This window comes from Chiloscyllium plagiosum, unplaced genomic scaffold, assembly GCF_037043375.1.
Source record: "Chiloscyllium plagiosum isolate Xiang-an unplaced genomic scaffold, Cpla_swu_hap1 HiC_scaffold_4, whole genome shotgun sequence".
In the NCBI taxonomy this organism is placed as follows: Eukaryota; Metazoa; Chordata; class Chondrichthyes; order Orectolobiformes; family Hemiscylliidae; genus Chiloscyllium; species Chiloscyllium plagiosum.
The window spans coordinates 32,022,086-32,045,778 of record NW_028270142.1 but is presented as its reverse complement, the minus strand read 5'-3'; the positions used below and the strand labels follow the sequence as shown (position 1 = coordinate 32,045,778).

The following is a 23,693-nucleotide window of genomic DNA, read 5'->3' as shown; positions in this document are numbered from 1 at the left end:
CTTCCTATCGGAAAAATGTTGTGAAACTTGAAAGGGTTCAGAAAGGATTTACAAGGATGTTGCCAGGGTAGGAGGATTTGAGCTATAGGGAGAGGTTGAATAGGTTAGGACTGTTTTCCCTGGAGCATCAGAGGCTGAGGGGTGATTTTATAGAGGTTTATACAATCATGAGTGCCATGGATAGGATAAATAGACAAAGTTTTTTCCCTAGGATGGGGGAGTCCAGAACTAGAGGGCATAGGTTTAGGGTGAGAGGGGAAAGATATAAAAGGTACCTAAGGGGCAACTTTTGCACACAGAGGGTGGTACGTGTATGGAATGAGCTGCCAAAGGACGTGGTGGAGGCTGGTACAATTGCAACATTTAAAAGGCATCTGGATGGGTATATGAATAGGAAAGGTTTGGAGATATGGGCTGGGTGCTAGCAAGTGGGACTAGATTGGGTTGGGATATCTGGTCGGCGTGGATAAGTTGTACCAAAGGGTCTGTTTCCGTGCTGTACATCTCTCTGACTCTATGTCTGAACAGTTTAACTAAAAATATTTACATTACAAATTTGAATAGTGAAGAATTCAGCAATGGTGACAATGTTGAACATCAGGTGGCAATGGTCGGATTCTCTCCATTTTATTTATTCATTTTGTGGGATATGGGCATTGCTGGCTGGCCAACATGTATTGCCTGTTGCTAGTTGCCCTTGAGAAGGTAGTGGTGAGCTGCCTTCTTGAACTGCTGCAGTCCACCTGCTGTGGGTTGACCCACAAAGTCATTACGGAGGAAATTCCAGGATTTTGACCCAGTAACAGTGATAGAACAGTGATATATTTCCAAGTCAGCATGGTGAGTGGTTTGGTGGGGAATTGGAAGGTCGTGGTGTTCCTATATGTCTGTTGCCTTGTCCTTATAGATGGATGCGGTTGTGGGTTTGGAAGGTGCTGTCTGAAGATCTTTGGTGAATTTCTCCAGTGCATTTTGTAGATAGTACACACTGCTGAGCATCAGTGATGGAGGGAGTGGATGCTTGTGGATGTAGTGCCAAGCAAGTGGTCTGCTTTGCCTGGATGTTGTCAAGTTTCTTGAGTGTTGTTGGGGCTTCATTCATCCAGGCAAGTGGGGAGTATTCCATCACACTCCTGACTTGTGCCTTGTAGACGATGGACAGGGTTTGGAGTGTCAAGAGGTGAGTTACTCACCTCAGTATTCCCAGCCTCTGACCTGCTCCTGTAGCCACCACGTTTATGTAGTCAGTTCAGTTTCTGATCAGTGATAACCCCCTTATGTTAATAATGGAGGATTCAGTGATGGTAGCAGTATTGAATATCAAGAAGCAGTGATTAGATTGTCTTTTATTGGTGATGGTCATAGCCTGGCATTTGTGTGGAATGAATGTTATTTGCCACCTGTCAGCCCAAGCCTAGATATTGTCCAGATCTTGTCGCATTTGGATATGGACTGCTTCAATATCTGAGGAGTCACGAATGGTGCTGAACATTGCACAATTATCAGCGATATTCCCCCCTTCTGACTTTATGATGGAGGGAGGGTCATTGATAAAGAAGCTGAACACGGCTGGGCCAACGATACTACCCTGAAGAAGTCCCACAGAGATGTCCTGGAGCTGAGATGACTGTCTTCCAACTGATTCCAGTTTTGCTAGGGCTTCTTGATGCAGCCTTGATGTCATAGGCTGTCACTCTCACGTCACCTCTAGAATTCAGCCCTTTTGTCCATGTTTGAACCAAGGCTGTAATGAGGTCAGGAGCTGAGTGGCCCTGGCAGAACCCAAACTGGGCTTCAGTGAGCAGGTACTGCTTGATAGCACTGTTGATGACACTTTCCATCACTTTACTAATGATTGAGAATAGATTGATGGGGCAGTAATTGGCCAGGATGGATTTGTCCTACTTATGTGCAATTTTCCACATTGTCAGGTAGATTCCATGTTGTAACTATATTGGAACAGCTGGGCTAGGGAAGTGACAAGCGCTGGAGTACAAGTCTTCAGTACTGCTGCCAGAATTTTGTCAGGGCCTGTAGCCTTTGGGGTATCCAGTGCCTCCAACCGTTTCTTGATACAATCTCTTTGAAGGTCTTATGAGGAAAGACTAAGAGACTTGAGCCTGTTCTCATTGGCAAGAAGAAGGCTAAGAGGGGATTTGATAGAGACATACAAGATGATCAGAGGATTAGATAGGGTAGACAGTGAAAGTCTTTTTCCTAGGATGATGACTGCAGCGTGTACGAGGGGGCATAACTACAAATTGAGGGGTGATAGATTTAAGACAGATGTAAGAGGCAGGTTCTTTACACAGAGAGTGGTAAGGGTGTGGAATGCCCTACCTGCTAATGTAGTCAACTCAGCCACATGAGGGAGATTTAAACAATCCTTAGATAAGCACATGAATGATTTTGGGATAGTGTAGGGGGACGAGCTGAGAATAGTTCACAGGTCGGCGCAACATCAAGGGCCGAAGGGTCTGTTCTGCACAGGAGGAGGCATGGGCGGCCATGGCTGTCGAGGGAAGTTAAGAAACATATAAAGTTAAAAGAGAAAAAATATAACATAGCAAAGATAAGTGGGAAAACTGCGGACTGGGAAGCTTTTAAAGAGCAACAGAGAATTACTAAGAAGGAAATATGCAGAGGAAAAATGAGGTACGAAGGTAAACTGGCCAATAATATAAAGGAGGATAGTAAAAGCTTTTTTAGGTATGTGCAAGGCAAAAAAATGGTTAGGACTAAAATTGGGCCCTTGAAGACAGAAACAGGGGAATATATTATTTTTTTTTAGATTACATTTTAGATTACATTACAGTGTGGAAACAGGCCCTTCGGCCCAACAAGTCCACACCGACCCGCCGAAGCGAAATCCACCCATACCCCTATATTTACCCCTTACCTAACACTACGGGCAATTTAGCATGGCCAATTCACCTGACCCTGCACATCTTTTGGACTGTGGGAGGAAACCGGAGCACCCGGAGGAAACCCACGCAGACACAGGGAGAACGTGCAAACTCCACACAGTCAGTCGCCTGAGTCGGGAGTTGAACCTGGGTCTCTGGCGCTGTGAGGCAGCAGTGCTAACCACTGTGCCACCGTGCCGCCCATGGGGAACAAACAAATGGCAGAGGAATTAAATGGGTACTTCAGATCTGTGTTCACTGGGGAAGACACAAGCAATCTCCCTGAGGTGACAGTGGCTGAAGGACCTGAACTTAAGGGAATTTATATTTGCCAGGATTTGGTATTGGAGTGACTGTTAGGTCTGAAGGTTGACAAGTCTCCGGGGCCTGATGGTCTGCATCCCAGGGTACTGAAGGAGGTGGCTCGGGAAAGCGTGGATGTGTTGGTGATTATTTTCCAGAGTTCGATAGATTCAGGGTCAGTTCCAGAGGATTGGAAGGTGGCTAATGTTATACCACTTTTTAAGGAAGGTGGGAGAGAGAAAGCAGGAAATTATAGACCAGTTAGTCTGACCTCAGTGGTGGGAAAGATGCTGGAGTCTATTATAAAGGATGAAATTACAGCACATCTGGATAGTAGTAACAGGATAGGTCAGAGTCAGCATGGATTTATGAAGGGGAAATCCTATTTGACTAATCTTCTTGAATTTTTTGAGGATGTAACTCTGAAGATGGACGAGGGAGATCCAGTAGATGTAGTGTACTTGGACTTTCAGAAAGCTTTTGATAAAGTCCCACACAGGAGGTTAGTGAGTAAAATTAGGGCGCATGGTATTGGGGGCAAAGTACTAGATTGGATTGAAAATTGGCTGGCTGATAGGAAACAAAGGGTAGTGATAAACGGCTCCATTTCGGAATGGCAGGCAGTGACCAGTGGGGTACTGCAGGGATCCGTGCTGGGACCGCAGCTTTTTACAATATATGTTAATGATATAGAAGATGGTATCAGCAATAACATTAGCATATTTGCTGATGATACAAAGCTGGGTGGCAGGGTGAAATGTGATGAGGATGTTAGGAGATTACAGGGTGACCTGGACAAGTTAAGGGTGTGGGCAGATGCATGGCAGATGCAGTTTAATGTGGATAAATGTATGGTTATCCACTTTGGTGGCAAGAACAGGAAGGCAGATTACTACCTCAATGGAATCAATTTAGGTAAAGGGGCAGTACAGAGAGATCTGGGTGTTCTTGTACACCAGTCAATGAAGGCAAGCATGCAGGTACAGCAGGTAGTGAAGAAGGCTAATAGCATGCTGGCCTTCATAACAAGAGGAATTGAGTATAGAAGCAAAGAGGTGCTTCTGCAGCTGTACAGGGCCCTGGTGAGACCACACCTGGAGTACTGTGTGCAGTTCTGGTCTCCAAATTTGAGGTCAATTCCTGGAATGGCGGGATTACCTTACACTGAAAGATTGGAGCGACTGGGCTTGTATACCCTTGAGTTTAGAAGACTGAGAGGGGATCTGATTGAGACATATAAGATTATGAAAGGATTGGACACTCTGGAAGCAGGAAACATGTTTCCGCTGATGGGTGAGTGCCGAACCAGAGGACACAGCTTAAAAATACGGGGTAGACCATTTAGGACAGGGATGAGGAGAAACTTCTTCACGCAGAGAGTGGTGGCTGTGTGGAATGCTCTGTCCCAGAGGGCAGTGGAGGCCCAGTCTCTGGATTCATTTAAGAAAGAGTTGGATAGAGCTCTCAAAGATAGTGGAATCAAGGGTTATGGAGATAAGGCAGGAAGAAAATACTGATTAGGAATGATCAGCCATGATCATATTGAATGGCGGTGCAGGCTCGAAAGGCTGAATAGCCTACTCCTGCACTTATTGTCTATTGTCTATATTGTTCTATGTTCTCTATGTTCTATCTAAGATAGTTATTGCCTTGCATTTGCATTGGGGAAACGACCCTGTAGTGATCATGTCACTGGACTAATGTTTAATGCATCATGGATTAGAAGCTCTTCGTGGCAGATGGCTAATTTAATTAAAATCTAAATGCTGAATTAATAGTAACCATGTATCCATTGTCAATTTTGCGAATTGTCTTCTGGGAAGGAAATCTGTCCAGCCTTATGCCACCTCAGACCAACAAAAATGGGGTGACGCTGGGCAATTAGGGATAGGCAATAAATGCTGGCCTAGCCAATCACACTCACATCACATGAACAAATAAAAACGCGCTTGTCCAGGCCAGGTTGAGTATGGACACAAACTCCTTTAGTGTCTGAGTTGTGAATAGTGTTGAACATCATGTGCATTGTGGCAGCAGCCATAGCTCCAAGCCAGGAGGCCTGGGTTTATATCTTGCCTACTCCAGAGGTGTGGCACAACAACTTTAAACAGACTGACCATCAGAAAATATCCCCACCCCTGACCTTACGATGGCTGCCAAAAATGCACATTATCTTCTTTTCATACCACTTGACTATTTTAACGGTTGTTTTTAATCCCTCAATGACAAATATTATCAACTGCTACCCTACTGTGAGTTAAATCCTTCAAGTATATATAGAGTGCTTTCTGTTTCAACCTGATCTGCGCATTCCTTATCCATAATGTTTTGCCTGATGAATTCCAACTCCCTTGGGGAAAAGGCCAACATTCCATTAGTCTTTTTTGATTACTTTTTTTATATTTAGGCACTAGCTTTTAGTGAATTTTGTACACAGATGTCCAAATTATTTTGCTTCTCCACAGTTCCTAGTTTGTTATGAATAAGAAAACATTCCCATGTCTTGACCTCCATCTACCATAGATAACTAGACTGGGTGAAACTATGTTTTAGAGCACTTTGCAACCAGTGAGGCAATTTTGAAGCCACTGTCATAGGGATTGTGGCAGCCAATCTGCACACAGCAAGATTTTACAAACAGCAATCTGAGCTTCACCAGACAATCTGCTTTAGTAATGTTGGCTGAGGGATAAACACTGGTCACAATACTGGTAAGAACTTATGTGATCTTCAGGTAAGCCTGAGAGAGTAGATGGGATCTCAAATTAACATCCATCAGAAAGACGGGATCTCTGACACTGCCAGTCCTGATTTTGTACTCAAGTCTCTTTCCTTCAAATCAAAGATTACCATTCAGAGTTTTAACACTTATATGTGACGGACATTAATATCAACTGTAGGGAACCACTCACTCCCACCCCTTTCAATTTGAGGGTTTTCAAATATCATACCTGATAGAATAGATAAAAATACACAAAACTCACTGAAGAAACAACTGGAAATTACCATGAATGAGATTGTAAGTGTCTATGGATACATGAACGAATATGGAAAAATTAAGTTTTTTCATGTGCAATTGTTCTAAGGATTTTTTAATACTCATATTTGAATAGCAATTATAAACTTGAACTTCACAAGAAATGTATGAACAATCAAAAAACTTTGGTAAATTGCAGCATCCTAGCATTGGCAATGTTTTTATTATAAGTTCTCATTACCATTTGCTTAGAAACTTAGAACACACACTTTCCCTTTGACAGACAGAATAATTACATATAAATGCAGCTCCCTTTTATTTCAATCCAAACAAGGTAAAACACTGTAACAACAGGTCAGGCAGCATCTGTTGAGAAAGGAATAGGGTAAGCTTACTTCTTGTGACCCTTTGACAGAATCTGACCATCTGAGTATTTCTAGCATTTCCTGGTTTCATTTCAGGTTTCAAATTTGATTGCTAACAAATAAGGAACAGCAAGATTTTACAAAAAGCAATTTGAGCTTCACCAGACAACCTACTTTAGTAATGTTGGCTGAAGGATAAACACTGATCCCGCTACAAAAGATCTAAAACAAGTCCATTTGAAAATCCCAAGCATTAAACTGTGGGAAATGCACCCTCCAAGTGAGCAAGACTCTCAGAAAATTCTGCATTTGAAACATATAAATTATAGTGAAGCTGTTTTCTCACCACTCATCACGAGTACAGTCATAGGGGTGAACTGCATGGAAACAATCATTTGGTCAACTTGTCCATGCCAACCAGATATCCTAATTTAATCTAGTCCCACTTGCCAGCACTTGGTCCATATCCCTCTCAACCCTTCCTATTCATATACCCATCCAGATGCCTTTCAAATGTTGTAATTGTACCAGCCTCCACAACTTCCTCTGGCAGTTCATTTCATATATGCACCGTGGTCTGCATGGAAAAGTTGCCACTTCGGTCCCTTTTAAATCTTTTCCCTCTCACCCTAAACCTATGCCTTCTAGTTCTGGACTCCCCCATCCGAGAGAAAAGACATTGTCTATTTACTCTTTCCATGCCCCTCATGATCTTATAAACCTCTACAAGGTCACCACTTAGCCTCTGATGCTCCATGGAAAACAGCCCCAGCCTGTTCAGCCTCTCCCTATAGCTCAAATCCTCCAACCCTGGCAACATCCTTGTCAATCTTTTCTGAGCCCTTTCAAGTTTCACAACATCCTTCCAATAGGGAGACCAGAATTGCACGCAATATTCCAAAAGTGGCCTAACCAATGTCTTGTACAGCCGCAACATGACCTCCCAACTCCTATACTCAATAAAGGAAAGCATACCATACAACTTCTTCACTATCCTACCTACCTGAGACTCTACTTTTAAGGAACTATGAACATGCACTCCAAGGTCTCCTCGTTCAGCTGCACTTCCCATTAAGTTTCTAAGTCCTGCTCTGATTTGCCTTTCCAAAGTGCAGCACCTCACATTTATCTCAATTAAACTCCAACTGCCACTCCTCAGCCCATCTGATCAAGATCCCATTTTACTTTGAGGTAACATTCTTCGCGAGGAGAAAGTGAGAACTGCAGATTCTGAAGAGAGAGTCAAAAGATGTGGCACTGGAAAAGCACAAGTCAGCAGACCCACTCTCATACACTCACACATACATTCCCACACACAATCTGTCACAGATTTAAACCCCTTTACACTCACACACATACACACACCCACTCATAACCCTGCACCCCCCAACCCACACACATACACCCACATGCACATATCCACATATAAGTTTGTGGGGTGAATTTATACTTGCAAAATTTAATTTTACTTTGCTCAAGAACTACATGAATCCATGTAAGATTCTGTAAATCCGTTTTTTAGATTAGAATCAGTCTGAGCATTGTGGCACAGGCAGCCTCACAGGGAGATAACACCTTCAATACCTTATCTGGGCCGACATGACACCAGTTGTTAAAGTACACTTGAGATTGTAACTTTTAAAAAACGTTTTGTGATTTACATATGAAAGAAACGATCTGGGTCTTTTTCAATATATAATTTCAGTTACATCGCACTGTAAACTTCTGCTCTAAATTCTGAGACTTACAAGCTTATTCTCCACAACCACTTAATCAAGGAGCAGCACCCCGAAAGCTAGTACTTCCAAATAAACCTGTTGGACTATAGCCTGGTGTTGTGTGATTTTTAACTTTGTACACCCTGGTCCAACACGGCGTCTCCAAAGCATTTCTACTTGTATGACTATTTCTTTGCATTTTTCTTGCTGGTTCTTATGAATCTGTGTCAGCTGTTTGGGTCTAAATGCATTTGCTGCTCGCAGTGGGTGCCACAATGAAAATGTTCCTATTTTAGACAGTTGGAAAAACAGCAGAACAAATCCTGTGCTCATTTACCAGTATCCATAAAGCCTTATCTACAAGGCATAAAGAACAGATCTTGCATTTGCAGTTTATTAGTGTAGTTACGGGCTGCTATTCCCAATTTTGGACCAGCAGACTCAAGAGGACCCCTAATTTATATAAATATCAGAATTAAGCAAAAGCATACTAATGCCATCAAGGAATATGGAGATAGCATGGGCAAGCGGTATTGATGTAGATGGTCTGTCATGATAAATTCAGAGGTACTGCTCTATGGATGAGGCATTAAACTAAGGCTCCATCTATCTGCTTGGGTGGACTCAAAAACGTCCAGTGACATATTTTGAAGAAAAACAGGGGAGTTAACAACCCTGGTCTTCTGGCCAATATTTATTCCTCAATCAACATCACAAAATATCAGAGTATCTGGTTATAATCACGTTGCGGTCTGTGGGAATATGCTGAGCACAAATTAGCTGCCTTCTTTCCTACAGTGATTATACTTCAAATATATTTCATTGCCGATAAAATGCTTTTAGCCCTCCAGTAGCTGTAAAATGCAGTATATTAATCCAAGTCTTTTCTTTATATCTTTTTCATTTTTGTCCATTAAATTTAGTCACCTTTCCAATTAGATGTGGCAAGGATCCAAAACAAATTAGAATTCTGCATTTACATGTCTTTCATAATTTCAACATTTTTCAAAGTGCTTTTGAGCCAATGAATTTTAAAGTGCAGTTACCGCCATAAATGTTAGCACATGAGACAGCCAACTGCACATATCAAAATTGCACAAATAGCAGTGAGATGATGGCCACAGATTTAGTGATATGGGTTGAAAGATAAAGTTTTGTCAGGACACCAGGAAAATTCACCTCCTCCAACTTGATTAGCATCATGAGATATCCTACACCTCTGATGGCAGACAGGACTTCAGAATATCTTATCCAAAAGATGGCACATCTGACAATGCCATACACCCCCCCCCCCCCCCCCCCTGTATTGAATTGAAATGTCAACCCAAGATTGCATGGCTTGGGTCTTGAACACAGAACAAAGGTGAGAATGCCACTATTGAGCTGATGACGTGAAGTGCCATTCAGTAACTTTGTCCTCTGTTCTGACACCACACTTAAATTAATGCAATGCCTTTGAAATATTAAATTGCTATTCTCAGTGGGATAACCATGAGAAACTGGGTGCAAATAGCATTCTTATCAATTCAAAACCAGTTTCTAATCATTTGGATGTAAACTTCATCCACGCTGGAAAAGTTAGGTTAGTGAGATTTTAAATATTTTTGAATGATATTGAACATTGACATTCTACTGTGTCATCCATCACTAGTACAATCATATTGCTTCTTTAATATTAAATTCTAATTTTTATCATGATCAATTCAGGATGTTTATACCATGTGTTTTGTCGCAAAGGGATTGTTTACACATTTTTAAGACAGCCTTTGCTTTCAATGGTCATGATGTTTTGACTTATTAACCTTGCAATGTTTTAGTTTCTGGGGTTTTGCAACATGCCTGCAGCATTACCAAGGGCAAGTGCTTTTTATTACCACTTATCAATGCCCAGTCAACATTCACCATTTGCCATTATGAAATTTAAGTTTTCACAACTAATTTCTTCAAGCATGTGGACTCACTCCAAAACCAAAAACAACAGATAAAGTTCAGCACAAACTTGCAATTGTTTCCTATTCTTAGCAATGCACCAAAATGACTGAGCTAATCATATTTCCATTGTGTATGTGCTGGCAGCTATCCAGGGCAGTGGGGAGCAAAGAAGAGAGGAAGCTTAATTCTAGGTCTACGAAGTCATACTTGACATTAGTCAGTTACCTCATTTGGCTGACAGCTGGTTTGCGATGAAGAGTGATGCCAGAACCGCCTGGGTTCAATTTCCTCACCGGCTGAGATTGCCACAAAGGTCCCAACTTCCTGAGCCCAACCTTCACCTGTGGCATGGTGACCCTCAGGTTAAACTACCACCTGAGACAGCTGCCTGTGATGACTTGATACTGGATGCTAAATGTAGGAAAATGATTTCTCTCTCACCTCACACCATGAACATCAAATTGATCATAAATGTAAAGTTAGAAATTAAGTTTTCAAAAGTCAAAGCTGTTGCAAAATCTGGTACAGTAATTGCAAATTAGGAGGCAGGAAGTTAGAATTTGGTGTTTGTAAAATTGTAAAATGGAGAAAGCATTGTGTGGTCCCTTTAAAATATGATGTTTCGTCAGTGCTTCGTGATTTAAAATGGATGTCTGAGAGCAGCAGCTTGAAAGTTTGCAAGTACACATCGAGCACCAAATTGAAACATCTGTTTTGAAAGGTTGTGGAGTTAGCAGGCCAAGCAGCAATTTTTACCAAGACAACAGGCTTTTGAATTTAGCCAATCAATTTGAACCAGGTACTTAGATACCAAGAACTCGTGGGCGGCACGGTGGTTAACACTGCTGCTTCACAGCGCCAGGGACCCAGGTTCATTCCGCCTCAGGCAACTGTCAGTATGGAGTTTGCACATCCTCCCTGTGCCTGTGTGGGTTTCCTCTGGGAGTGCTCTGGTTTCCTCCCAGAATCCAAAGGTGTGCAGGTCAGGTGAATTTGCCATACTAAATTGTCCACAGTGTTAGGTGCATTAGCAGGGGTAAATATGGGGTGGGGGAGTGGGTCTGGATGGCTTGCACTTCAGATGATTGATGTGGACTTGTTGGGCCAAATAGCCTGTTTACATACTAAAGGGAATCTAATCTAAACTTAGTAAATTTATAAGTGATGGTTTTGACAACATAGGACCAATCCTATTGTACGAAATATTGATATGTCATCAAGGATATAAAAGGGAGCAGTTGGACAAAGATCCCAGAGCAAGCTGCCATCTGCCAGAGCTCTCTCAAGAGAGAATTGCTGTCTCTCACAGCCTCCTATATGTCTTAGAGAAAGAACCATGTAATAACAATGGTACCAACAACGGAGAAGGCATTTCTTGACCGAAGAATTGACAGAGAAGTGTTATGGACTAGGCCAGACTACTCAAAACATTCTTTAGCAGGCAGCCTAGACCACAACAGTGTACAGTGAAAATTACCCGGATTAAGTTAGTGAGGTTGACTACCAGGTTTAAAACTGACAAAAAAATTTATTCACAAAATTACATGATGAAACATGCTGTACAGGATAAAGAGCCCCTACAGAACTCAGTCTATCCAAACTAGACTTAAGTATGCTGTTTCAAGTATACACAACAGTCCAAATAAGAGAACGACCTTTAAAACACAATACAAAAAAGGGTCAATGCTTACAGGTTGAGGTTAGAAGGGCTGAAGAGAGAGTTTCCACACAGCTCACTGTTGAACTCCCAACCAGTTCTGGACTGAACTAAACTACTAGGCTAGAGAGCTGACCACTTCCTTTCATTACACAGGTCGCCTTTAAAACATGACCACTTTGGCCTGGAGTCTCATCTGTTTACATATAAACGAAAGGTGTCTCAAAATCCTTTTCATCTCTGTACCAAACTAGTCCGATCGGAGCCCAGCCTGGTTTATTACCCCTCTGAAAAAAAATCAAGGACAGAGTATCCTTGAGTAAGGAAAATAAAAAAGGATCTTGCGCGTTACAAACATGGGCACACAGGAATATCAAAATTAATTAAGTACTGTGTGCCCATGTTTGTATGGCACAAGATCCTTTTTTATTTTAAAAACAGCTCTCTCAACTTGATCTACCATATACATTCTGGCCTCTCTACATTCTTTTTAGAACCGTATCCATTATTAAAAAAATTTAGACAACCTGTTCAGATATGTTATGACACATCTCATAAGCAACTGGAAACTGAACCTGAATCTATATTGCCTCTCCGCATACCTCCTACAAAAATGAATCATTTTACTTTTCTCTGTATTAAATTCCATCTATCACCTGTCTGCCCATTCCACCAGTCTTTGTCCTCTTGCAGTTTAATATTCGTCTCTTCACAATTAATATTACTTTCAGATTTTGTATCAGCTGCAAATTTTGACATTCTGTCTTGTACTGCAAGGTTTAGTTCATTAATTATACTACCAGAAAGGATTCTGATGCTGACCTGTGGGGAGCCCCATTATAAACTTCTTTACAGCCTGATAAATAATCGTCCACCATTACTGTGTCTTTCCTGTCACTCAGCCAATTTTATTTCCACATTGCTACTGTCCCTTTTATTCTATGAGCTATAATTTTACTCAAGTTTGTTACAAGGCACTTTATCACATGTTTTTGGAAGTACTCAAATATATCATTTCCATTTCCTCACTAAAACATCAAGCAAGTTAGTTAGACATGATTTACCCTTAACAAATGTGAACTAGTTTTCCTTAATTAACTCACATTTGCCCAACAGACCAGAAATTTGTTCAGATTGCCAATTCTAAACATTTTCCTAATACTGAGATTAAACTACCTGGAGTTTAAATGCTGGGCTAACCCTTATGCCCTTTATTGGAATTTGGTTGTAACATTTTGAATTCTCTTAGCCTCTGGCACCAGCCCTGTATCTAAGGAAAATTGGAAAAGTATGGACAGTGCCTCAGCAGTTTCAACTCTCACTTCCCTCAGTAGCCTGGATGCATTCCATTTGGTCTTGGTGTCTTAACACCTTTTAAATACAGATGTAACACCTCTTCCCTGTCAATTTTAAAACCATTATATGTCTTAACTACCTCCTCTTCAGTTGAAACTTGGAAGCATATTCTTCTTTTGAAGAGATAGATGAAAAGAACGTATTTAGTATCTTAGTTACAGTTTCCAATTATAAAGTCTCTTTTTAGATTAGATTACATTACAGCGTGGAAACAGGCGCTTCGGCCCAACAAGTCCACACCGACCCGCTGAAGCGCAACCCACCCATGCCCATATATTTACCCCTTACCTAACACTACGGGCAATTTAGCATGGCCAATTCACCTGACCTGCAGATCTTTGGACTGTGGGAGGAAACCGGAGTACCCGGAGGAAACCCACGCAGACACAGGGAGAACGTGCAAACTCCACACAGTCAGTCGCCTGAAGCGGGAATTGAACCCGGGTCTCAGGCGCTGTGAGGCAGCAGTGCTAACCACTGTGCCACCGTGCCGCCCACGGTTCATGATCATCCCTACTCTTCCTTTTACCACCTTTGCATTGTTAATATGCCAATCAAATATGTTTGGATTCCTTTTTTTTAAGAAGTCAGTGTCTTCTTGTGCTCTTCTTATGCTTCTCTTGTTTCTGAGTTCCCCTCTGAACTTTCTATGTTGAGATTCAATATTCCCAATTGCATTATCCATTTAATATCTATTATTTCCACTCTTTTTTTGCTTCATCTTATTCTCTATCTTGTTCTTCACCCAGAGATCTTCGTATTTGTTTGTCTTATCTTTCACTGTTGTATTTTGTGTTTAATAAAATCAGTCTATCAATTTGAGAGTATATATATATATGAAAGGATGGTGACAGCAGATTCAGTAGTAATTTACAAATGTGAACAGTACATCTAATTGAAAAGGAAACAAATGCAGAGCTAAAGGGAAAGAAGAGGGCAGTGAGATTTACTGCTAGATGTTTCAAAGAGTTGACACTGGTCTGATGGATTAATAATTAATTCCTTGTGTGTGGTATCATTTTATGATTCAACTCAGCTTTGCATTTGTGAGGCATTTTGTCCTCAAAAGTTTTAAAGAACACTGTACAGTGAAAATGAAGCAATGTAATGGTCCTTAAGAGAGCAAACAAAGCAGTTACTTTATATTTACTGAGCTCAAACAGAAATGAACTGTAAACTACTCAAGCTTTCCTTTGTGATTGGCTTAAGTAAGGATATTGAACAGGTCAACAGGACACAATGCTCTCAATTCGACCTGAATAAGTAGAAGTTGAATAGCTTAGGCAGCATTTGCACAAAGGAACAGGAGTAAGCTATTCAGCCCCTTAAGCCTATTCCACCATTCAGCGAGATCATGGTTGACCTTCAGCCTAACGCCATCCACCCACTTTGGCTCTACACTATATCTATCAGTGCTGCAGTGAAATGTCCGCCAGGCTAGGATGTTCAGGTCCTTCAGTGGACCCATGCTATCTGACCCAGAGGCGAGAAGATTACTGACTGAGCCAAGCTAACACATAAATTGGCTGAAGCAATCCTTGTTTATTATGATACACAACTGTAACTGTGCAACAGTTAACACTGCACTTGAAAGTTTAAACAGCTCGTTAACCACAACACAATGAGCAGATGTGTGTATCAATAAATGACATTTCACAGTTCATAAGAAAGTACAACATGCTGTGGTATTATATTAACTAATTGCTGGTATTTTTATAACATCATTATTCAAAGTGTTATGCTGACTTTTTTTTAACAACGAAACCAATTATTAAAACAATACGTGTTGCTAAATGTTAAATGACTTCCCAGATTTTATCAGTGGGAACTTGCCAATGTATGATTTGAAATGTGATTTTACAAAACAAGGACACAGTCATCAATCCATTTTTTTCAATCTCAGAACGTCAAAGAAAGCAGTTTCCACACAAAGGTTGTCAATGTTTAGGATGCATGGCCCAGGGAGATAATAAAGGCCAACATAAGACACAAGATGAAGGAGAAGTATGCCATTGCACTAACAACTCTGTTCTTCCAGTCACTAAGATCAAGGCTGATCTGATAATCTTTAACTTCTTTCCTGCTTTTACCTCATTACTCTTGATTCTCTTTCTAATTTGTCTATCTCAGACTTGAATATACTTAACGATACAGCCTGGACAGCCCTCTGTGATAATGAATTCCACACATTCACAACTCTCAGAGAAAAAAATATTCCTTCTCACACCTTCTTCTCAGATTATGCCTCCAGGTCTTACTCTCTCATAAGGGGAATCAACTTCTCCATCCCTACCTGGTCAAACCCCCTAAGAATCTTGAACATTGCAATAAGATTATTTCTCCTTCTTCAAAACTCCAATCAGCATAGGTAGAAATTACTCAATCTCTTCTCATAAGAACTTCCCTCCATATCCAGAATCAAGCAGTGAAACCCTTCAAGAAATCCTTCAATACCAGGATGTCTTTCCTTAGATAAGGGAGCCAAAACTGTTCATAACATTCCAGATGGGGCTGAATGCCTTGCAAAGCTTTAGCAAAGTCTCTCTATTTTTATACTTCATTCCTTTTGAAAACAAGGTGAACAGTTGCTTTCCCTGTTCCCTGCTGAACTTGAATACTAACGTTTTGTAGTCTTTGCTGTTTTAATAATATTCAGCTTTTCTGTTTCTCCTGCCAAAGTGCATAACCTCACATTTTCCCACATTACGTTCCTTCTGCCAAATTCTTGCTGCCTCATTTAACCTGTCTAGATCCCTCTCTTTGTGATTCTTTGTGTCATTCTCACTACTTGTCTTCCCACCTATTTTTGTGTCATCTACAAACATGGCAATATCAAATTCATTTCCCTCTTCCAAGTCATTAATATGTATTATAATTAACTGTAGTACCAGCACTGATCCCTATGGCACTTCAATTCAGTCCAATTGGCATCCTGCAACCCTTGATCCCAACTGTGTCTTCTATTAATTTACCACTCCCAATGGACTCTCTTCATATTAAGTAACATCTACTGGTTCCCCTTTATTGAAATTGCTTGTTACCCTCAAAGAACAGCAGTAAATTTGTCACATGTGATTCTCCTCTCATGAAGCCATGCAGACTCTGTTAGATTAAGTTGTGTATTTATATTATTACACCCTTTATAATAGACTTAATGAAAGATTAATGGAAGATTACTATGAATGCATCCACTATCTCTACAGCTATTTCTTTTAAAACCCTAGTATGCAGGTTTGGGAACTTGTCAGCCTTTAGCCCCATTAACTTCCCTCGTATTTTTTCTGCCAATGATAGTTATTGTATTTATTTCTTCTCCTTCTTTTCCCCTTTGAATATTTAGTGATTTTGGGATGCTACTAGTGTCTGCTACTGTAATGTAAAGATTCAACTGCACTGCTGTTTCCTGGTTTCTGATTATTGCTTCCCCAGCCTCATTCTCTCAGCAGCCTTCCATTTTATGTCATCACTCTTACTGTTTATGCATTTAAAGACACTTTTACGCATATTTGAGATCAATTTTCAATTTACCCTCATTGGTTAGTTTCTCCCCTTTCTTGTGGTCATCTTTTGTTGCCTTTAAAAACTTTCCCAATCCTCTGGTTTACTATTAATCTTTTCCATATTGTAAGTATCTTTTTTAATACTGTCCTTCAGTTCCTAGGATAACTTTAGTTGGTTCATCTTTTTCCTAGATGCCTTCTATCCCATTTTTCTCAATTTTCTTCAACTGTCTTTTCTTCCGTATTTTCTTAGTCCACTCGAGCAAACTCTGCCTTCCTCCCTACATAATTATTTTTATTTACTTATTTTCAACCGAAGTCATCACTCTCAAGCTAAATGCTAAATTGTACGATGTTATGGTCACTGTTCCTTCAGGAATACTTTATTCTGAGGTCATTTATTAAACATTCCCCATAACGAATTACCAGTTTCAAAACATTCCATGAAATCCTCCTTGTGACTACCTTTGTCATTGATTTTACCAATTTACACAAAGATTAAAGTCACTCATGATTAATGTACTGCCATTTTATGTACCTTTAATATCTCCTGATTTATCCTCTGTTCTGCAGAACAGTGACTGTTAACAGATCTTTAAACTACATTTGCAATGTTATTTTCCCTTTGATATGTCTTATCCTTACCCAATTGGATTCTACATCAAAGAGTCATAGTATCATAGAGATGTACAGCATGAAAAGAGACCCTTCGGTCCAACCTGTCCATGCCGAGCAGATATCCCAACCCAATCTAGTCCCACCTTCCAGCACCCGGCCATATCCCTCCAAACCCTTCCTATTCATACACCCATCCAAATGCCTCTTAAATGTTGCAATTGTACCAGCCTCCACCACTTCTTCATTCCATACACGTATCACTCTGTGAAAAATTTGCCCCGTAAGTCTCTTTTATATCTTTCCCCTCTCACCCTAAACCTATGTCTTCTAGTTCTAGACTCCCCGACCCCAGGGAAAAGACTTTGTCTATTTATCCTATCCATGCCCCTCATAATTTTGTAAACCTCTATAAGGTCACCCCTCAGCCTCCGAAGCTCCAGGGAAAACAGCCCTAGCCTGTTCAGCCCCTCCCTATAGCTCAAATCCTCCAACCCTGGCAACATCCTTGCAAATCTTTTCTGAACCCTTTCAAGTTTCACAACAGCTTTCCGATAGGAAGGAGACCAGAACTGCATGCAATATTCCAACAGTGGCCTAAATCATTTCTTGCGATCATATTTAGTCCATCTTGTACTAACAAATCTTTCCAGAAGTTACATACACCTGGATATTTAGTACCCGGCTTTAAGCTCCTTGTAGTCATATCTCCATAACAATTATAAAACCATACCGACTAAGCTCTATTTGATCCATTTATTCATTTAATTTATTTCAAAAACTATGCATATTTAATAAAGAGCTAATAATTTTACCTTTTTCAGATTTTATGCTTGTACACTCTGTGTCTTGCAGTCTCACTCAGCAAGTCAGTATCAAAACAGTTGTCCTCAAATGCCACCATATCTCTTTGCATCATAAACCTATTTATCCTCCTCTCCCTCCCCACAATTACTTTAAAGCCCCTCTACCACATCAGTGATTCAACGTCGATTTCACCAGTTACCTCATTTCTCCTACCCCCACCACAACCCAGATTTAATCTTTCAACTCGGCATTGCCTTCTTGAACTGTCCGACCTGTCCATCTTCCTTCCCACCAATCTGCTATAACCTTCCCTTGGACCTATCACCATTATCCCCCACACGCATCTACCTATCGCTTTCCCAGCTACTTTCCCAAGCCCCACCCCATCTTCTTTTTTATCTCTCAGCCTCCTTCCCCAAACCTTCACATTCCTGATGAAGGACTTATGTCCGAAATGTCGACTCTCCTGCTCCTCGGATGCTGCCTGACCCGCTGTGCTTTTCCAGCGCCACACATTTTGACTCTGATCTCCATCATCTGCAGTCCTCACTTTCTCCACGTCAGTGATTGTAACTGTGCAAGATTTGGAGAGAAATTCAGCTGAGGAATGGAGTTGGTGCATTGACAAGTCTAGTTTTTGTACTCTGATTTGAAACAGGTGGACTGAGATCGTTCCTGTGTTTCGTTGAATATCAACCTGTCCTCCTCTTCACAATGTACCTATGGGTGCCATTTATTCCCAATATTCTACTTTCTGTTTCTATTTGAAATATCAAAAGTAAAGCAAGTGTGTTTTTAACAGATCAGTTCAAACTTTAGTTAACAAAGTTTCTGTTGGTCCAGTCATTATACTCCCGCAAAAAAACAAAGTTTAGATTAAAAGCTGGAGAACCCTGGATGTCAAGGGATATAAAGGTTACAATAAAGAAACAAAAAGGGAACCTTATGGTAGATACTGAGGGCTCAATATGGCAGAATCCCACGAGGAGTATAGAATATAGAACAATACAGCACATAACAGGCCCTTTGGCCCACGATGTTGTGCCGAACATTTGTCCTAGCTTAAGCACCTATCCATATACCTATCCAATTGCCGCTTAAAGGTCACCAATGATTCTGACTCTGCCACTCCCACAGGCAGCGCATTCCATGCCCCCACCACTCTCTGGGTAAAGAACCTTCCCCTGACATCCCCCCTATACATTCCACCCTTCACCTTAAATTTATGTCCCCTTGTCACACTCTGTTATACCCGGGGAAAAAATCTCTGACTGTCTACTCTATCTATTCCTCTGATCATCTTATAAACCTCTATCAAGTCACCCCTCATCCTTCTCCATTCCAATGAGAAAAGGCCTAGCACGCTCAACCTATCCTCGTTAGACCTATTCTCCATTCCAGGCAACATCCTGGTAAATCTCCTCTGCACCCTCTCTAAAGCTTCCATGTCTTTCCTAAAATGAGGCGACCAGAACTGTACACAGTACTCCAAATGTGGCCTTACCCAGGTCCTATACAGCTGCAACATCACCTCACGACTCTTGAATGTAATCCCTCTGCAAATGAACGCTAATACACCATACAAAGTGCAGGGGGATCTTAAAGACAAAATTAAGGAAGCTATGAGGGTGCATTAGAAAACATTAATGGGTAGAGTAAAGGAAAATCCAAAGGGCTTTTTAAATAGAGATAGAGTAAGAGAATAACTAGGAAAAGAGTAGGGCCCATTACAGCAGACAGGTAATCTGTGTAGACCCAGAATATGTGAACACAGTCCTCAATTAATAGTTTGCTTCGGTCTCCTCATTGGAAAATAACAGTGGAGGTACAGGCATCAGGGTGGAGGATTGTAAAATATTAGATGAAATTAACATAGAGAGAGGATATATAAGCAGATTTAGCAGCCTTATAAGTGGATAAGTCTGCAGGCTGGATTGAGATGTAGCCCAGGCCCTTGAGAGAGGCAAAGGAGATAATATTACGCTCTAAATCCTCTCTGGCCAGAGGTGACGTACCAGAAGACTGGAGGACTACTAACATTGTTCCATTATTATAAAGGGAGGAAAAGAGAGATGTGGAAATTACACATCAGTCAATCTAATCTTTGTGATAAGTTATTAGAAGGAACTCTGAGGGACAAAATATATTTACATTTGGAGTGACACAGATTAATCATGGTAGTCAGTATGGACTTGTCAAGAGAAGATAGTAAATCCAATTTTTGGGAGGGTGATCAGGAGTGTTGATGAGCGTCATGCATTTTATGCGGTGTCTATGGACTTTAACAAGGTTTTTGATAAGGTATCTCATGGCATATTGATCAAGAAAGGGCAACCAAAACTGTACTCCAAGTATGGCCTTTCCAATGTCTTGTACAGTGTGAGATGACATCCCAACTCCTGTATTCAATGCTTTGATTGATGAAGGCAAGTGGGCCAAACACCTTCTTCACCATCCTGTCTACCTGTGAAACCATTTTCAAGGTACTATGTACCTGCACCCCGAGGTCTCTTTGTTTGATAACACTCCCCAGGGGTCTATCATTAACTGTGTAAGTCCTGCTCTGATTTGCCTTACCAAAATGAAATACTTTGCACTTAACTAAATTAAACTCCATGTGCCACTCCTCGATCCCCTGCCCCAGTTGATCAAGATCCCATTGTTCTCTTAGATAACCTTCTTCACTGTCCACTATACCACCAATTTTGGTGTCATCTGCAAAATTACTAATCATGCCTGCTATATTCTCATCCAAGTCATTTATATAAATGGCGAACAACTGTACATCCATCACCGATCCTTGTGGCACACTGCTGGTCATAGGCTCTAGTCTGAATAACAACCCTTGACCAGCATCTTCTGTCTTCTATTGTCAAGCCAATTCTGTATCCCATTGGCTAGCTCTCCTTAGATCCCATGTGATCCAATCTTTGTAACCAGTTTACCATGTGGAACCTTGTTGAAGACCTTGCTAAAGTCCTTGTAGACAATGCCTACCACTCTGCTTTCTTATATCTTCTTGGTCACGTCCTCAAAAGAACTCAATCAAGTTAGCGAGACATGATTTCCCACGCATAAAGCCATGCTGACCATCCCTAATCCGTCTTTACCTTTCCAGATACATGCAGATCCTGTCTCTCAGAATCCCCTCCAACAACCTATCCACCACTGATGTCAGGCTCACCGGTCTGTAGCTCCCTGGCTTTTCCCTGCAGGCTTTCTTAAATAACGGCACAACAGTGGCCACCATTCAGTCTTCCAGCACCTTAGCTGTGGCTGTTGATGATAAAAAATACCTCTGCTAGGGGCCCCACAATTTCTTCCCTAGTTTCCCACAATGTCCTGGCATATATGTGATCAGGTCCTGGGGATTTATCTACTTTTATATGCTTTAAGGTCTCCACCACTACCTCTTCATGATGTGGACTCTTTTGAAGATATCGCTATTTATTTTCCCAATCTCCCTAGCATCCATGTCTTTCTCCTTAGAAAATACTGAGGCAAAATATTTGTTTATGATTTTACGCATCCTGTGGTTCCATTCACATATGGCCTTGTTGGTCTCGAGGAGCCCTATTCTCTCCCTCGTCACTCTTTCACTCTTGATATACTTGTAGAATCTCTTTGGATTGCCCTTAACCTTATCTGCTAAAGCTATCTCACGTCCCCTTTTGCTGCCCCCGCTCCCCCCCCCCACCGATTTCCCTCTTAAGTGAACTTCTCCACCCTCTGTACTCCTCAGGAGATTCACTTGATTCCAGCTTGATACCTGACAAATGCCTACTTCTTTTTCTTGACCAGAGGCTCAATATTTTTAGTCATCCAGTGTTCCATACTTCTGTCAGCCTTGCCCTTCACATTAACAGGAAAATGCTGGCTCTAAACTCTTGTTATTTCGCACTTAAAAGTCTCCCACTTGCCAAACATCTCTTTATCTGTGAACACGCCCAACCCACAATTAACTTTTGAAAGCTCCTGTTACCATCAAGATTGGCCTTGCCCTAATTTAGAACTTGAACCTATGGACCAGGCCTATACTTTCCGACAATTATTTTAAAACTAATAGAATTATGAAACTGGTTCTAAAGTGCTCCCTCACTAACACCTCCAGCACTTGCCCTGCCTTATTTCCCAAAAGGAGGTTGAATTTTGCCCCTTCTCTGGTAGGGCCATCAATATATTGATTGAGAAAGTTTTCTTGGACACACTTAACAAATTCCTCCCATTCCAAGCCCTTAACACTATGGTAGTCCCAGTTTATGTTTTGAAAGTAAAATCCCCAATCAATATAACACAATTATTTTCTGCAGCTATCGATGATCTCGAGACATATTTGCTGCTCAGTTTCCTGCTGACTGTTGGGGGGGGAGCCTATAGTACAATTCCATCAAAGTGATCAACCCTTCCTTATCTTTCAGTTTCACGAATAAAGCATTAATGGACACCATCCCCCCGGAATATCTTTGCTAAGTACTGTTCTAATATTTTCCCGAATCAAAAACGCTACTCCCCTCCTCTCTTGCCTCCCCTTCTATACTTCCTATGTACCCAGGAACATGGAGCTGCTAATCCTGTCCCTCCCTTAGCCATGTCTCTGTAATAGCTATGATATCCCAGTCCAGTGTTTCTACGCACACCCAGAGTTCATCTTCCTTACCTGTCAGGCCTCTTGCATTGAAATAAATGCTGTTTAATTAATCAGTCTTCCCTTGTTCTCTGCCGTGTTCATGCCTGCCTTGTCTATTACACTTGCTCTCTTTAATTTCTGTACCAGTTTCAACCTTCTCTCATCATACTACTGCTTAAGATCCCACCCCCTGCCAGAAAACTCAAGTGAATTTCCCCATTTGGATAATTGTCCCTCTGCAGTTCAGGTGCAGGTACAGGTCCTTTTGAACAGGTTACTTCTACCCCAGAAGATATCCCAATGATCCAAAAATAGTCCCCTGCACCATCTGCCCTGTCCTCCTACTCTCACTAGCATGTGGCACCAGGAGTAATCTAGGGATTACTACCTTAAGATCCTGCTTTTTAACCTCCTGCCTAACTCCTTATATTCACTCTGCAAGACCTTATTTCTCTTTCTACCTATGATGTCAGTACAATGTGAATAACAACGTAAGCTGCTCACACTCCCCTTTGGGAATTTGCTGAGGATTCAGGGAAAAAGACTTACCTTGCCCTTATCATTTTTCCCTCCTCAACAAGGCCTGGCATTCACCTCGGCCTCTCTTAGATCTAACCAGCACCACCACAACCACAAAGCATCCTCTTGCAAAAATGGCTGAAACAAGACTCAGAAATGCATCCCTCCCCGACTGGCTTGAACTTCCACTCTCAGCTCAACTCCCAGCATTTGCACTTTCTTGCCAGTTCCTCTATATACTTGGAGCACTTTAGGCCTTGCTTTTATAGAATAAGGCCTGCCCTGCTACAAGAACCAGATTTAATTAGTTTACTTAATTAGCTTAATACCATTAACTAGCTGGGGATCCAGGAACTCTTGCAACATTAAACAACAGTTAGAATATTCACTTGCTTTGCCATAGCTGCCAGG

At 41.2% G+C, this 23,693-nt stretch overlaps 1 protein-coding gene across 5 annotated transcripts in view; it reads right to left on the bottom strand.

The window, feature by feature from the left end:
- sugct (succinyl-CoA:glutarate-CoA transferase) overlaps positions 1–23,693 on the bottom strand; it is a 475,105-nt gene that overhangs the window by 191,598 nt on the left and 259,814 nt on the right. The gene's annotated exons all lie outside the window — the stretch shown is intronic.